Below are 17,733 nucleotides of genomic sequence, written 5' to 3' on the forward strand. Positions count from 1 at the left end.
ACAAGACACTTTGCCCAGAAATCACAAGTGGATTGACGCAGAGTGAAATGATGAGTGAGTTGTGGTTAGTGTTGTCAAACAGCTGTAGTCTGGTCAATTTGTTAACCGCGGCGGGACAAAAGGAGGCGACGGGAACGACATGACATCATGAGAATGGCAGACGAGCTGATAGACGATCATACTACTTTCAAAGCGTATTCCTACCATGACGAGCCCATTAAACTCTCATTATCTAGGCCGACTGATCAGAGGACTACTACAACACATGCACTAAAGTGTCATTCAGAGTCCACAGACGCAGAGCCACTGTCCTATGCGGTTCAGAGACAACAGTCCGCGGGGGACGCACAGCTCAAACACGCACCTCCCCAAAATTCCCACACATTCATTTGAATGTGTTGACAGCTGGAGAAATTTCTTGAGCAGCGCTGAACACTTCTACGTTGATGTGGATGCTACCATGTTTACAGATAGTCCCCCAAGACATGTCAACCTCTCGCCATTACAATAACACAGGAGGTTAACATTTTTCTTTTGGGGGGGTATGATATTTATGCCTCTAACTTTCTCATTCATTATTCACGATTCATTCAGGATTATTATCTGTAATCAGTAACATCCACATTAATGTAGAAGTGTTTAGAAACGGTCTATTCTTATTTACAATAAAAGTGACTGCAAAATGACAATACATTATTTATCATTAATTTGTATTGAGCACAAAATAATCTGAAACGCAACCAAAACAAACAGCAAATGTGTCAATCTTGATGTAGTCATTGCATGCTATGAATATCGGACCAAATACATTTTGTTTTACTACTTTAATACACAGGTGAATTTGTCCAATACTTTTGGTCCCCTAAAACAGGGGACAAATAAAATGTGCTGTAATCTCTAGACGGTTTACCCAATATGGAAGAAAATGCCCTCAAATTAACGCTGTCAGTCTGCACTTTAACCTCATAGTCACTGTATCATTTCAAATCCAAAGTGCTGGAGTACAGAGACAAAACCACAAAACATTTGTAATTTTCCAAATACTTTGAGCTCACTATCATACATTTTTAAGTCCTCAAAATATGGATGTAGCAACTGCTTAATGGCCCTGTAAGGCCTACATCAAATAACAACACACATCAGAGTGACGGCCTCCTTACTGTCTCCACGCTAACTTGTATTTATGAGGCCCGGTCGCACACGCTGCAGTTCCCAGAAGCCTCCTGTAGATTTCCCAGAAGGCCATTCAAAGGGAATTGAAAAGGAAACAGCTTGACATTTAAACCTTCATACAATGTCCACATAGCATTGAGACAGATAGTTATCCCATACCGTACGTCTGTAGCCTATTAGTGCGTTCGTGTGCAGTGCACTGTGGGAGACGACGATTGTAGTGTATACTGCTTGTGTGTTAAAAAGGGACACTCTGGGATTTCTCTGCCTGTTCAATGGTCATTTCAATTAATGATATACTCATTGATTCTTTCTTAAATAGAATATCCTGAAAGAATGACTTATACATGCCTCGTGAGCTTAGTAGACCAACAACTGTCTTAGCCCATCCTGACCCAAAATATAAGGTTGTTGTTTTACGTTGGGGTGAAACACAGTCTCAGGACTGTGGCTTTAAGATGATCCACAGTAAATCACAGTGAATAAACAATCTTCCTCTTCTGTGGTCTCAAATGTTTTTAAATCGCTTACAGCATCCATCCCTCCGTCCGTCGCTTTGGTACAGTGCTGACTGAGGTAGAGAAAAAACACCAGACAATAATTATAGGAAGTAAAACAAACGTTGTGTCCACTTTTCCTGGTGTCCACTTTTCCACTAACCGTCCAATGCCAAGTGTCCTGCTGAACAAGCTAAGCAGTACTTATCAGATGAGTTTAAATCAATTCCATATCAATTATTCAAGCTAAGGGAGGAAAGGAAAAACACACATCCACATACACCCACCCCGCCAAGCCAACTGTCAATCAGTGGTATAGGGATTCCCTCCATCCTGTAACTTGTGGTCAGAGTTGCTTAGTGTTTGTCAAACAATGCCAGGACTAGAGAATCAATCTTCCATAGGCCAAAACCGGTCATTTTCATGAAAACTTTGTTCTGGAAACTACTGAAAGTTGCTTTAGAAAAGGGAGACCTAATGCAATGAAAATGTTAGCCTGATACCGGATCTATTTGTGTATTTGACCACAACCATGAGAGTAAGATAGTTAAATCTTCCACTCTGGAGCGGTATTGAGGTCTCCTTAGTGCAGTCTATCCCGAAGCTCTCTGTTAAAACGAGACTCAGCCACATTCCAACGGTTGGCCTCGCCTCAGCCATCCCCTTAACCAGACACCGCATACCTGCCCAAAATAACTTAGCGTCGCTTCTCGCCCACTACACCCCCTCACTTGGTGTTTTGGTCTAACATTAGTACATTTGAGTGGATGAGATGGTCAGGCCTCCCTCCATTCTCTGGGTTTACAGACCCTCCCAGAGTCTTCATACCACTGGACTGGTTCCACATTGTATGTTACAGCCTGAATCAAAAACTATTTCAATGGCTTCATTTTCTCACCCATCTACACACAATACCCCAGAATGACTAAATGGAAGAATCTATTGAAAATGAAATACAGAAATCTCATTTACATAAGTATTTACACCCATGAGTCAATTTGTAGAAGCATCTTTAGCAGCGATTACAGCTGTGTGTCTAAGAGCTTTCCACTCCTGGATTGTGCAACATTGGCCCATTATTCTTTTCAAAATTCTTCCAGCTGTGTCATATTGGTTGCTGATCATTGCTAGACAACCATTTTCAGGTTTTTCATGTAGATTTAAGTCAAAACTTTAACTTCGACACTCAGGAACATTCAATCTTCTTGGTAAGCATCTCGTAGAGTTGGTCTTGTGTTTTAGGTTATTGTCCTGCTGAATTTATCTCCCAGTGCCTGGTGGAAAGCAGACAACCAGGTTTTCCTCTAGGAATTTGCCTGTTCTTAGCTCCATGAAATTTATTTTTATCCTGATAATCTCCCCAGTCCTTAACATTTACAAGCATACCCATAACATGATGCAGCCACCACTATGCTTGAAAATATGAGGAGTGGTACTCAGTAATGTGTTGCATTGGATTTGTCCCAAACTTAACAACACTTTGAGGACAAAAAGTGAATTGCTTTGCCTAATATTTTGCACTATTACTTTAGTGCCTTGTTGCTAACAGGATGCACGTTTTCAAATTTTTGTTTCTGTACAGGATTCCTTATTTTCACTCTGTCAAGTAGGTTAGTATTGTGGAGTAACTACAATGTTGTTGATCCATCCTCAGTTTTTTCCTATCACATCATTCCACTCTAACTGTTTTAAAGTCACCATTGGCCTCATGGTGAAATCCCTGAGCGGTTTCCTTCCTCTCCGGCAACTGAGTTAGGAAGGCCGCCTGTATCTTTGTAGTGACTGGGTGTTTTGATACACCATCCAAAGTGGAATTAATAACTTCACCAGGCTCCATGATATTCACTGTCTCCTTTTTACCCATCTACCATTAGCTGCCCTTCTTGCGAGGCATTGGAAATCCTCCCTGGACTTTGTTTTTGAATTGGTGTTTGAAATTGACTGCTCGACTGAGGGACCCATACAGATGATTTTATCTGTGGGGTACAGAGATGAGGTAGTCATAAAAAAATGATGTTAAACACTATTATTGCACAGACAGTGAGTCCATGCAACTTATTATGTGACTTGTTAAGCACATTTTTACTCTTGAACTTATTTAGGCCATAACAAAAGGGTTGAATACTTATTGACTCAAGACATTTCAGATCCTCATATTTTTTTTATTTTTTTTTCAGAAAAAAATAATTCCACTTTGACATGATGGGGTATTGTGTGTACGCCAGTGACAAAACAATCTCAATTTAATCCATTTTAAATTCAGGTTGTAACAACTAAATGTGGAAATAGTCAAGGGGTGTGACTACCTTCTGACTGTATACAGGGATGTTGAGGGAGTGATTCATGTATGACCATCATGGAGGAACAGAGAACCAGTTCTTCTTCTCTAGTATAGACTGTCCCGCTGGTTGTACTGTACGTAATAAGCATCTGAGGAATTATAGTGTGTCAGGAACATAAAGATGTTATGTTAACACACACACACACACAAAAGGGTTTCAACCTCAATGTTTGAGCAGTGTAAACATGTACACAATGCACTGCTTTTAATAGCAACAACATTGTCAGTCGCCACCCATTTATACAGTAAATCTAGCATCATATCCATTTCCTTCAACACACAACTGTACACAGTTCCCATGGACATCTAGTACTGTGTTCAGAACTCCCTCCGTCAGATCCCCGGTTCAACATGATGATTCCTTCATCATTATACAACACACAACTGTACACAGTTCCCATGGACATCTAGTACTGTGTTCAGAACTCCCTCCGTCAGATCCCCGGTTCAACATGATGATTCCTTCATCATTATACAACACACAACTGTACACAGTTCCCATGGACATCTAGTACTGTGTTCAGAACTCCCTCCGTCAGATCCCCGGTTCAACATGATGATTCCTTCATCATTATACAGAACATTATATTTCCCATCCATGTCCAGTGCTGTATCGCTTCACCCCTAGGTCCAGGGTTTTTTCTGCATATAAAAGTGTTGGGCGGGTCGCCTAAGTGTTTTTTTCAGGCCGCCTATGTCCAATCAGTAAACAAAACAAAAAAAAGTAGATCCATTTTGGGTTCCATGTAAAAACCCTTTCCACAAAGTGTACTAAATGGAACCCAAAACGGTTCTACATTGTACCAAAAAGGGTTCTCCTGTGGGGACAGCTGAAGAACCCTTTTGGAATCCTTTTCTCTAAGAGTGTAGATCCAACCATATAGAAGAGATATAGATTAAGAGGGGGATGTGGAGCGGCATATGACTCTGGATGCTTCCCATTACAGTGAGGAAGAGTACTCCCATAGCTTATAAACGATGAACAAGTGACTCCAAGCCAACAACCACAGAGTATTGTTGAAGCATCTTAGGGCTGACCACATTTAGTCGACAGGCTGTTGGTCGAACAAGATTTTTTGGGTCAAGCAGTCGAATATATATATATATATACTATGGCACACGAGACACCTGTCTGATTCACGCCTGTGTAAGTAGACTAATCCATTGTGGAGGCTGTGGGGATGACACATCAGTATCACCAGTAGTATATTTTACTGTTTATTCCCATCATTTGTAATCTACAATGTTTGTTTGGTTACAGTCATTTCTGTGAAAACCTACAGGAGGGTATCTCTCCAGGAACAGGGTTAGAGTGGAAACCTACAGGAGGGTATCTCTCCAGGAACAGGGTTAGAGTGGAAACCTACAGGAGGGTATCTCTCCAGGAACAGGGTTAGAGTGGAAACCTACAGGAGGGTATCTCTCCAGGAACAGGGTTAGAGTGGAAACCTACAGGAGGGTAGCTCTCCAGGAACAGGGTTGGAGTGGAAACCTACAGGAGGGTACACCTCTCCAGGAACAGGGTTAGAGTGGAAACCTACAGGAGGGTACACCTCTCCAGGAACAGGGTTAGAGTGGAAACCTACAGGAGGGTACACCTCTCCAGGAACAGGGTTAGAGTGGAAACCTACAGGAGGGTACACCTCTCCAGGAACAGGGTTAGAGTGGAAACCTACAGGAGGGTACACCTCTCCAGGAACAGGGTTAGAGTGGAAACCTACAGGAGGGTACACCTCTCCAGGAACAGGGTTAGAGTGGAAACCTACAGGAGGGTACACCTCTCCAGGAACAGGGTTAGAGTGGAAACCTACAGGAGGGTACACCTCTCCAGGAACAGGGTTAGAGTGGAAACCTACAGGAAGGTATCTCTCCAGGAACAGGGTTAGAGTGGAAACCTACAGGAGGGTAGCTCTCCAGGAACAGAGCTCTGCTTTAAACACTATTGTGCTGACCTGAACTGTCCTCTGCTGGCTCTGATCATTTATTTTCATATGATCCTTTCCAGCACAGCTAAAGAAACGATGGTGGATGTGTAACCAGGCGAGCAGAGTACAGCTCGGCTCAGTCATGTGAAAAGGGTCTGTGAACTTAATATGACCAAAAAAAAGGACTTCAGGCATTAGACTAGATTAGTCATTCATGCTTCTCTTTGTTTCCTGGCCAGGGGCTATCCCTGACCCTAGTTATGGGTGTCCAGGGGCTATCCCTGACCCTAGTTATGGGTGTCCAGGGGCTATCCCTGACCCTAGTTATGGGTGTCCAGGGGCTCTCCCTGACCCTAGTTATGGGTGTCCAGGGGCTCTCCCTGACCCTAGTTATGGGTGTCCAGGGGCTATCCCTGACCCTAGTTATGGATGTTGGGGGCTATCCCTGGCCCTAGTTATGGGTGTCCAGGGGCTATCCCTGACCCTAGTTATGGGTGTCCAGGGGCTATCCCTGACCCTAGTTATGGGTGTCCAGGGGCTCTCCCTGACCCTAGTTATGGGTGTCCAGGGGCTCTCCCTGACCCTAGTTATGGGTGTCCAGGGGCTCTCCCTGACCCTAGTTATGGGTGTCCAGGGGCTATCCCTGACCCTAGTTATGGATGTTGGGGGCTATCCCTGACCCTAGTTATGGGTGTCCAGGGGCTATCCCTGACCCTAGTTATGGGTGTCCAGGGGCTATCCCTGACCCTAGTTATGGGTGTCCAGGGGCTATCCCTGACCCTAGTTATGGGTGTTGGGGGCTATCCCTGACCCTAGTTATGGATGTTGGGGGCTATCCCTGACCCTAGTTATGGGTGTCCAGGGGCTATCCCTGACCCTAGTTATGGGTGTCCAGGGGCTATCCCTGACCCTAGTTATGGGTGTCCAGGGGCTATCCCTGACCCTAGTTATGGGTGTCCAGGGGCTATCCCTGACCCTAGTTATGGGTGTCCAGGGGCTATCCCTGACCCTAGTTATGGATGTCCAGGGGCTATCCCTGACCCTAGTTATGGATGTTGGGGGCTATCCCTGACCCTAGTTATGGGTGTCCAGGGGCTATCCCTGACCCTAGTTATGGATGTTGGGGGCTATCCCTGACCCTAGTTATGGGTGTTGGGGGCTATCCCTGACCCTAGTTATGGATGTTGGGGGCTATCCCTGACCCTAGTTATGGGTGTTGGGGGCTATCCCTGACCCTAGTTATGGGTGTTGGGGGCTATCCCTGACCCTAGTTATGGATGTTGGGGGCTATCCCTGACCCTAGTTATGGGTGTCCAGGGGCTATCCCTGACCCTAGTTATGGATGTTGGGGGCTATCCCTGACCCTAGTTATGGATGTTGGGGGCTATCCCTGACCCTAGTTATGGGTGTTGGGGGCTATCCCTGACCCTAGTTATGGATGTTGGGGGCTATCCCTGACCCTAGTTATGGGTGTCCAGGGGCTATCCCTGACCCTAGTTATGGGTGTCCAGGGGCTATCCCTGACCCTAGTTATGGGTGTCCAGGGGCTATCCCTGACCCTAGTTATGGGTGTCCAGGGGCTATCCCTGACCCTAGTTATGGGTGTCCGGGGGCTATCCCTGACCCTAGTTATGGATGTTGGGGGCTATCCCTGACCCTAGTTATGGATGTTGGGGGCTATCCCTGACCCTAGTTATGGATGTTGGGGGCTATCCCTGACCCTAGTTATGGGTGTTGGGGGCTATCCCTGACCCTAGTTATGGGTGTTGGGGGCTTCTGTGACCGTTGGCACGTTCCTTGACTGTAATACTGTGTGACAGAGGTGGATGGGATCTTACTGCTAATGAGAATGTGTCTGTGGCGAGTCAAGAAGCACTCCTATACAGCATCCTCAGTGAATATAGTGACAGGACTCTGCCTTCAAATCAAGTCAAATCAACTGTGGTGTGTGTGAGAGGTCATAATATGTGGATGTATCCGATAGAGATCATTCAATTTATTAATACCAGAATAGATCATTCAATTGAATTTGTTATGGTCGATATTTGGTTCCATTACACCTAAACAACGTACAATAAAAAACATTGACACGATCGGTCACTCCACAGGCAAACTACAATATATTATATACACTGCTCAAAAAAATAAAGGGAACACTAAAATAACACATCCTAGATCTGAATGAATGAAATATTCTTATTAAATACTTTTTTCTTTACATAGTTGAATGTGCTGACAACAAAATCACACAAAAATTATCAATGGAAATCTAATTTATCAACCCATGGACGTCTGGATTTGGAGTCACACTCAAAATTAAAGTGGAAAACCACACTACAGGCTGATCCAACTTTGATGTAATGACCTTAAAACAAGTCAAAATGAGGCTCATTAGTGTGTGTGGCCTCCACGTGCCTATATGACCTCCCTACAATGCCTGGGCATGCTCCTGATGAGGTGGCGGATGGTCTCCCGAGGGATCTCCTCCCAGACCTGGACTAAAGCATCCGCCAACTCCTGGACAGTCTGTGGTGCAACGTGGCGTTGGTGGATGGAGCGAGACATGATGTCCCAGATGTGCTCAATTGGATTCAGGTCTGGGGAACGGGCGGGCCAGTCCATAGCAGCAATGCCTTCCTCTTGCAGGAATTGCTGACACACTCCAGCCACATGAGGTCTAGCATTGTCTTGCATTAGGAGGAACCCAGGGCCAACCGCACCAGCATATGGTCTCACAAGGGATCTCATCTCGGTACCTAATGGCAGTCAGGCTACCTCTGGCAAGCACATGGAGGGCTGTGCGGCCCCCCCACACCATGACTGACCCACTGCCAAACCGGTCATGCTGGAGGATGTTGCAGGCAGCAGAACGTTCTCCACGGCGTCTCCAGATGTGATGTCTGTCACATGTGCTCAGTGTGAACCTGCTTTCATCTGAAGACCACAGGACGCCAGTGGCGAATTTGCCAATCTTGGTGTTCTCAGGCAAATGAAAAACGTCCTGCACGGTGTTGGGCTGTAAGCACAAACCCCAGCCGGGGAAGTCGTGAGCTGCACTACCTGAGCCACTTGTGTGGGTTGTAGACTCCGTCTCATGCTACCACTAGAGTGAAAGCACCACCAGCATTCAAAAGTGACAAAAAAAAATCAGCCAGGAAGCATAGGAACTGAGAAGTGGTCTGTGGTCCCCACCTGCAGAACCACTCCTTTATTGGGGGTCTTGCTAATTGGCTATAATTTCCACCTGTTGTCTATTCCATTTGCACAACAGCATGTGAAATTTATTGTCAATCAGTGTTGCTTCCTAAGTGGACAGTTTGATTTCACAGAAGTGTGATTGACTTGGAGTTACATTGTGTTGTTTAAGTGTTCCCTTTATTTTTTTGAGCAGTGTATTATGTTATTTAAAACACATAGGTCACTAGCCATCATCATCATCATCATCATAGAGAAAACAGACTACCACATCAAGCTGCTGACATAGAAAATACCATCTTCATTTTCACACTGACACATTGAAAGCATCTATAGCTAATAACATCTCAGTTATGATCCAGCACTGAGAGATCGCGTTGAGACGGCCCATGTGGATTAACGGCAAAGCCTCCATTGGAGACACAGCATCCTAAATGGCACCATATCCCCTATATAGTGCACTACTTTTGACCAGGGCACATAGGCATTATGTATTGAATAGGGTGCTGTTTAGGAAGCAAACACTGAGGGATCCAGGCACACGGACCACCAGACTCCCAAACTCCATTAGTTATATACTCACATTCTCTGACTTCAACAACACGCTGTTGCAACATATTTCCACACAGACTGCCAGATTTTCTGAGGATATTAGATAGTGTTTTTTCCATTTTTCCATGACATTTGGAATTATTTAGTTTGCACATCTGAGTACATTAAATGTAAAAACACAATGATGGAAGAATTTTTTAAATCTTGTTACGATTTGCTATTAATAATAATAATAATAATAATAATAGTGTGTGATTGTTTGCTGTGGTCCTATCGGTGACTGGTACATAGATTGCTATGATACCTGTTAGCAAATGGAATTAGTCAGTTAATAACAACACGTTTCCTCTAGACCTGTTAGCAAATGGAATTAGTCAGTTAACAACACGTTTCCTCTAAACCAACCATTGTACAGTTTGCAGATGGGACATACCTGAGTATTTGGCACAGTATATTGTTCAATATATTACTGTGTTTTAAAAAATTCATATACAATTACTAAGGCCTTTACATGAAACTATCCCGTAACTTTCAGTCTTGTCTTTTTTGCTTACTGCAGTTGGTATTCCCAGACGGTCTCCCGTCCCAGTACTAACCAGGCCCGACCCTGAACAGGCACGTTAAGGGTGGTATGGCCACAACCTTATTTTTTAAACCCTTTTTCTCCCGGAATTTGGTCCGTTGGCTCATCTCTACTACTCAATGGGCTTGGGAGAGGAGAAGGTCGAGTCCTGCGTGAAACATGACCCGCCTGGCTGTCTAGTTCTTGTCACACTGCTCTCTTAACCTGGATGTCAGCCGCACTGAAAAAACACAGTTCGACTGACGACCGGAGTCAGCTTGCAGGTGCCCAGCCCAGTCAATGGGAGTCGCTAGAGCACGATGAGCCAAGGAAAACCCACTGGCCAAACCCTCCCCTACCCCAGACGGCGCTGGGCCAATTGTGCACCGTCCTATGGGGTTCCTGGTCATGGCCGGTTGTGGCACAGGATCGAACCCAAGGCTAAACCGGCGCATCTACACTGCTGAGCCTCGTGGTTAGAGCGTTGGGCCATTAACCGAAAGGTTGCTGGATCGAATCCCTGAGCTGACAAGGTAAAAATGTGTCGTTCTGCCCCTGAACAAGGCAGTTACCACACTGTTCCCCGGTAGGCCGTCATTGTAAATAAGAATTTGTTCTTAACTGGCTTGCCTAGTTAAATAATGCTTCAAAAATAAGCACAAAAATCTGCACGTGGGTTGTCGTCTTAACCCCACCCTGGCTTAGTTTCTCATATGCAAGGAGGATTTAGAGACAATGAGGGATTGTTCTACTCCTAAACTATCTCTAGTAAAACACATTCTTGTCTATGTAATGCAGTCTTTAACTCATTTGTGAGCTCAAGCCATCTCTGGTGACCATACGCCCAGATTAGCTGCAGGGAACTAGAGTGGAGCCCATGAAAATACAGACACTAGCAGGACAGAAATGTCTTAGTTAAATATGAATTGTTAACCATTAATATCAAATAAACCAGGTAAATACGGAATTTTCTATCACAACTTACAGGAGCAATTAGGGCTAAGTGCCTTGCTCAAGGGCTTGTGGGCAGATTTTTCACCTAGTCGGCTCAGAGATTTGAACGAGCGACCTTTCGGTTTTTGACCCAACGCTATTAACCGCTACTTACCTGTCACTTGTGGCCCTTTAAAACCTTTACCCCTCAAATCGTCTCCACTCCTCCCAGTTGTAAAACCCAGAGGAGCTTCTCCACTCCTCCCAGTTGTAAAACCCAGAGGAGCTTCTCCACTCCTCCCAGTTGTAAAACCCAGGGGCGCTTCTCCACTCCTCCCAGTTGTAAAACCCAGGGGAGCTTCTCCACTCCTCCCAGTTGTAAAACCCAGGGGAGCTTCTCCACTCCTCCCAGTTGTAAAACCCAGGGGAGCTTCTCCACTCCTCCCAGTTGTAAAACCCAGAGGAGCTTCTCCACTCCTCCCAGTTGTAAAACCCAGGGGAGCTTCTCCACTCCTCCCAGTTGTAAAACCCAGAGGAGCTTCTCCACTCCTCCCAGTTGTAAAACCCAGAGGAGCTTTTCCACTCCTCCTCTCCATCAGTAAGTGACAGTAGATCATATCTTAGCCTGGGATGATCAGCTAACGGATGATGTACTTACTCAACATGAACGCACCCAAAACTCCCTCTCCTATCCTACACATGAATTTACTACCGCGTAATAGAAAGTTAATACCCATCTTTAGTCAATGTCCTGTACACTGACTATAAAATTCCTGTAGTAATATTCTACCATACAACATCCTTATATCACCTAGTCTAGCATTCCTTCTCATTCTATTCTGCCTGTGGCAGTTGACCTTTCCTGACCCCTCACCTCCTCTACCCTTCATTATATTTCAACTCTCTCTTTCTCCCCTCTTCAACTCTCTCTCCTCCTATCTTCCTCCTCTCCTCTTATTCAACTCCCTCCTACATGATCTCCTCTTCAACTCTTCCTCCTCTTCTCCAATCATATCTCTCTCTCTCTCTCTCCTTGAGGAGTTCTTGCTGAAACAACCCATTGAGTTGAACGGAGCAGTGGACTGGCCTGACACTGCTTGAGGAGAGAGTTTGCGCTCCAAGTTTCCCAGCCTCCCTGAGGACAATGCTGTCGTTTGTGGCCACTCGGCTCGGTGCTACAAAGACCACACAGACTACCAGCCAGAGCTGGAGGGGATGTGTGTGTGAAGAGAGAGACAGAGTATGCATACATTGTTGCATGTGTGTGTGTGACTCAGGATTGACTGCTAACACTAGTCTGGTTGACTGAGATCTCACATCAGCCAGCTGTAGAGAGGCCCCAGGAGATACAGTGTGATAGAAGCATGATAGGAGACAGAACAGAGCTGGCGGGCCAAAACTGAAAACACAACACACCGACCGCACCCATCTCCCTCCCAAAATGATGCACGCACGCACACACACACACACCCGCAATAGATGTACTAAATAACCTTGAAGTCACTGACAGCCATGTCATGGCCACTTCAACATCATCAATACACTGCAACAAAAAACGTCCTTAAACTTTCCTTAATTGAAACCACTACAAACAAATCATACCCTGCTGTAAACACACTGCCAATCAATACAGCCACACACAGCCAATCCCCAGCCACGGTCCGGTGAGTCTGGTCCAATAGCGATGAGTCACTGTGTGTCCCCATGGAGACCAGCACAGCTGGTATGTGTCAGGGAAACACCCCTACTGATTAATCTGGATCGGCCCAGTGCCGTTTCCCCCCGGCCCTGTGTGTGAGTGTGTGTGTGTGTGTGTATGAAGCCCAGCCTGACAGCTCTCAGGCCAGTGTTTAGCAGATAAACTAACTCTACTGTGTTTTCAGCATTCTATGGCTCTGAGGTCACTACTAGAGATAGAGAGTGAGATAATGGCCATCTGCAGACGCCCTAACATACAACAACCCCCCCCCCTCCCCCAACACTCACTTTCAAAAACCTGATATCACTTACATACCTTTCAAATCACCACAATTTCAACCCGTCACTTCGGCCAAGCCTCAAGATCCATATGGACTACCACCCGTCCACTGGGTTTCTACAACTCTCTGTCTCACTCACACACAGACAAACAGTCACTTTGGCCAAGCCACATCTAGAATCTCCCTCCACATGCTTTTTACATTTTCTACAAATGAAAACCTCCTGGACGTACAGATTTTTACCAGGCTCTTAAATTCAACTCCAACCAAGACACATGTGAGGGAGACGTTCTATCAGTGGAGAGAGGTTGTGTGGGCAGAGAGCCAGACTGCATATCTGTCCTTTAGAGGAATCGACACCGGTAGAGAGGATCCAGGCTGCTTGCATCTGTCCATTAGTTTGCTCCAGAGCGAGTGAAGAGACAGAGAGAGAGAGAAGAGACAGAGAGACAGAGAGAGAAAGAGGGCCTCAACATGGAAGCCACACATACGCCCAGGTAGTGAGCGGGCAAACAGTCCCAACCCCCACTCTCACACTCGCCCAAGCCAATGGCATGTACCAGATGCTCAGCAGGCTTTGCTCACACTTACTGGCCTGAGGCTAAACCACGACCAACATCATTGGGCACTCTATGGAGCAAAAAGCCTTCACTATATTATCCTGGAATATCCAAGGCCTGAGGTCATCTGCCTTTGGCCTAAAGAGCAGAAACCCGGACTTCACCAAAGAAATCGGTAATACAGACATTGTCATCCTGCAAGAAACCTGGTATAGAGGAGATGGACCCACTGGTTGCCCTCTAGGTTACAGAGAGCTGGTAGTCCCATCCACCAAACTACCAGGTGTGAAACAGGGAAGGGACTCAGGGGGTATGCTAATTTGGTATAGAGCAGACCTAACTCACTCCATTAAATTAATCAAAACAGGAACATTCTACATTTGGCTAGAAATTCAAAAAGAAATTATCCTAACAGAGAAAAATTTCCTCCTGTGTGCTACCTATATCCCCCCACTAGAATCCCCATATTTGAATGAAGACAGCTTCTCCATCCTGGAGGGGGAAATCAATCATTTCCAGGCCCAGGGACATGTACTAGTCTGTGGTGACCTAAATGCCAGAACCGGACAAGAACCTGACACCCTCAGCACACAAGGGGACAAACACCTGCCTGGAGGTGACAGCATTCCCTCCCCCATATGCCCCCCTAGGCACAACTATGACAACATAACCAACAAAAACGGGTCACAACTCCTGCAGCTCTGTCGCACGCTGGGTATGTACATAGTCAACGGTAGGCTTCGAGGGGACTCCTATGGTAGGTACACCTATAGCTCATCTCTTGGCAGTAGTACTGTAGACTACTTTATCACTGACCTCAACCCAGAGTCTCTCAGAGCGTTCACAGTCAGCCCACTGACACCCCTATCAGACCACAGCAAAATCACAGTCTACTTAAACAGAGCAATACTCAATCATGAGGTATCAAAGCCAAAGGAACTGAGTAACATTAAGAAATGCTATAGATGGAAGGAATGCAGTTTGGAAACCTACCAAAAAACAATTAGGCAACAACAAATTCAATCCCTCTTAGACAATTTCCTGGGTAAAACGTTCCACTGTAATAGTGAAGGTGTAAACTTGGCAGTAGAAAATCTTAACAGTATATTTGACCTCTCAGCTTCCCTATCAAATCTAAAAATCTCAAATAGAAAACCGAAGAAAATTAACAATAATGACAAATGGTTTGATGAAGAATGCAAAAATCTAAGAAAGAAATTGAGAAACCTGTCCAACCAAAAACATAGAGACCCGGAAAACCTGAGTCTACGCCTTCACTATGGTGAATCACTAAAACAATACAGAAATACACTACGGAAAAAGAAGGAACAGCATGTCAGAAATCAGCTCAATGCAATTGAAGAATCCATAGACTCTAACCACTTCTGGGACAATTAGAAAACACTAAACAAACAACAACACGAAGAATTATCTATCCAAAATGGAGATGTATGGGTAAACCACTTCTCCAATCTTTTTGGCTCTATAACAAAGAATAAAGAGCAAAAACATATACATGATCAAACACAGATCTTAGAATCAACTATTAAAGACTACCAGAACCCACTGGATTCTCCAATTACATTGAAAGAGTTACAGGACAAAATAAAAACCCTCCAACCCAAAAAGGCCTGTGGTGTTGATGGTATCCTCAATGAAATGATCAAATATACAGACAACAAATTCCAATTGGCTATACTAAAACTCTTTAACATCATACTTAGCTCTGGCATCTTCCCCAATATTTGGAACCATGGACTGATCACCCCAATCCACAAAAGTGGAGACAAATTTGACCCCAATAACTACCGTGGAATATGTGTCAACAGTAACCTTGGGAAAATCCTCTGCATTATTATTAACAGCAGACTCGTACATTTCCTCAATGAAAACAATGTACTGAGCAAATGTCAAATTGGCTTTTTACCAAATTACCGTACAACAGACCATGTATTCACCCTGCGCACCCTAATTGACAATCAAACAAACCAAAACAAAGGCAAAGTCTTCTCATGCTTTGTTGATTTCAAAAAAGCCTTCGACTCAATCTGGCATGAGGGTCTGCTATACAAACTGATGGAAAGTGGTGTTGGGGGTAAAACATACGACATTATAAAATCCATGTACACAAACAACAAGTGTGCGGTAAAAATTGGCAAAAAACACACACATTTCTTCACACAGGGTCGTGGGGTTAGACAGGGATGCAGCTTAAGCCCCACCCTCTTCAACATATATATCAACGAATTGGCGAGGGCACTAGAAAAGTCTGCAGCACCCGGCCTCCCCCTGCTAGAATCCGAAGTCAAATGTCTGCTGTTTGCTGATGATCTGGTGCTTCTGTCACCAACCAAGGAGGGCCTACAGCAGCACCTAGATCTTATGCACAGATTCTGTCAGACCTGGGCCCTGACAGTAAATCTCAGTAAGACCAAAATAATGGTGTTCCAAAAAAGGTCCAGTCACCAGGACCACAAATACAAATTCCATCTAGACACTGTTGCCCTAGAGCACACAAAAAACTATACATACCTTGGCCTAAACATCAGCACCACAGGTAACTTCCACAAAGCTGTGAACGATCTGAGAGACAAGGCAAGAAGGGCATTCTATGCCATCAAAAGAAACATAAATTTCAACATACCAATTAGGATCTGGCTAAAAATACTTGAATCAGTCATAGAGCCCATTGCCCTTTATGGTTGTGAGGTCTGGGGTCCGCTCACCAACCAAGACTTCACAAAATGGGACAAACACCAAATTGAGACTCTGCACGCAGAATTCTGCAAAAATATCCTCCGTGTACAACGTAGAACACCAAATAATGCATGCAGAGCAGAATTAGGCCGATACCCACTAATTATCAAAATCCAGAAAAGAGCTGTTAAATTCTACAACCACCTAAAAGGAAGCGATTCACAAACCTTCCATAACAAAGCCATCACCTACAGAGAGATGAACCTGGAGAAGAGTCCCCTAAGCAAGCTGGTCCTGGGGCTCTGTTCACAAACACAAACACCCACTACAGAGCCCCAGGACAGCAACACAATTAGACCCAACCAAATCATGAGAAAACAAAAAGATAACTACTTAACACATTGGAAAGAATTAACAAAAAAACTGAGCAAACTAGAATGCTATTTGGCCCTACACAGAGAGTACACAGCGGCAGAATACCTGACCACTGTGACTGACCCAAAATTAAGGAAAGCCTTGACTATGTACAGACTCAGTGAGCATAGCCTTGCTATTGAGAAAGGCCGCCGTAGGCAGACTTGGCTCTCAAGAGAAGACAGGCTATGTGCTCACTGCCCACAAAATGAGGTGGAAACTGAGCTGCACTTCCTAACCTCCTGCCCAATGTATGACCATATTAGAGAGACATATTTCCCTCAGATTACACAGATCCACAAAGAATTCGAAAACAAATCCAATTTTGAAAAACTCCCATATCTACTGGGTGAAATTCCACAGTGTGCCATCACAGCAGCAAGATTTGTGACCTGTTGCCACGAGAAAAGGGCAACCAGTGAAGAACAAACACCATTGTAAATACAACCCATATTTATGCTTATTTATTTTATCTTGTGTCCTTTAGCCATTTGTACATTTTTAGAACACTGTATATATATATATAATATGACATTTGTAATGTCTTTACTGTTTTGAAACTTCTGTATGTGTAATGTTTACTGTTCATTTTTGTTGTTTTGCACTTTATATATTCACTTTGTATGTTGTCTACCTCACTTGCTTTGGCAATGTTAACACATGTTTCCCATGCCAATAAAGCCCTTGAATTGAATTGAATTGAGAGAGACTGTTTGCTCTACTCCACAGAGAGAGATAAGACACTGGGTAAAGCCAGATGATTAGAGCAGAGGAGGAGAGGATGCCAAGCTACAGCAGCACTACCAACACCACAGCAGCACTACCAACACCACAGCAGCACTACCAACTACCAACACCACAGCAGCACTACCAACACCACAGCAGCACTACCAACTACCAACACC

At 44.7% G+C, this 17,733-nt stretch overlaps 1 protein-coding gene across 6 annotated transcripts in view; it reads right to left on the reverse strand.

The window, feature by feature from the left end:
• add3a (adducin 3 (gamma) a) overlaps positions 1-17,733 on the reverse strand; it is a 143,118-nt gene that overhangs the window by 89,733 nt on the left and 35,652 nt on the right. The window lies entirely within an intron of this gene.

This window comes from Oncorhynchus kisutch, linkage group LG1, assembly GCF_002021735.2.
Source record: "Oncorhynchus kisutch isolate 150728-3 linkage group LG1, Okis_V2, whole genome shotgun sequence".
Taxonomy (NCBI): domain Eukaryota; kingdom Metazoa; phylum Chordata; class Actinopteri; order Salmoniformes; family Salmonidae; genus Oncorhynchus; species Oncorhynchus kisutch.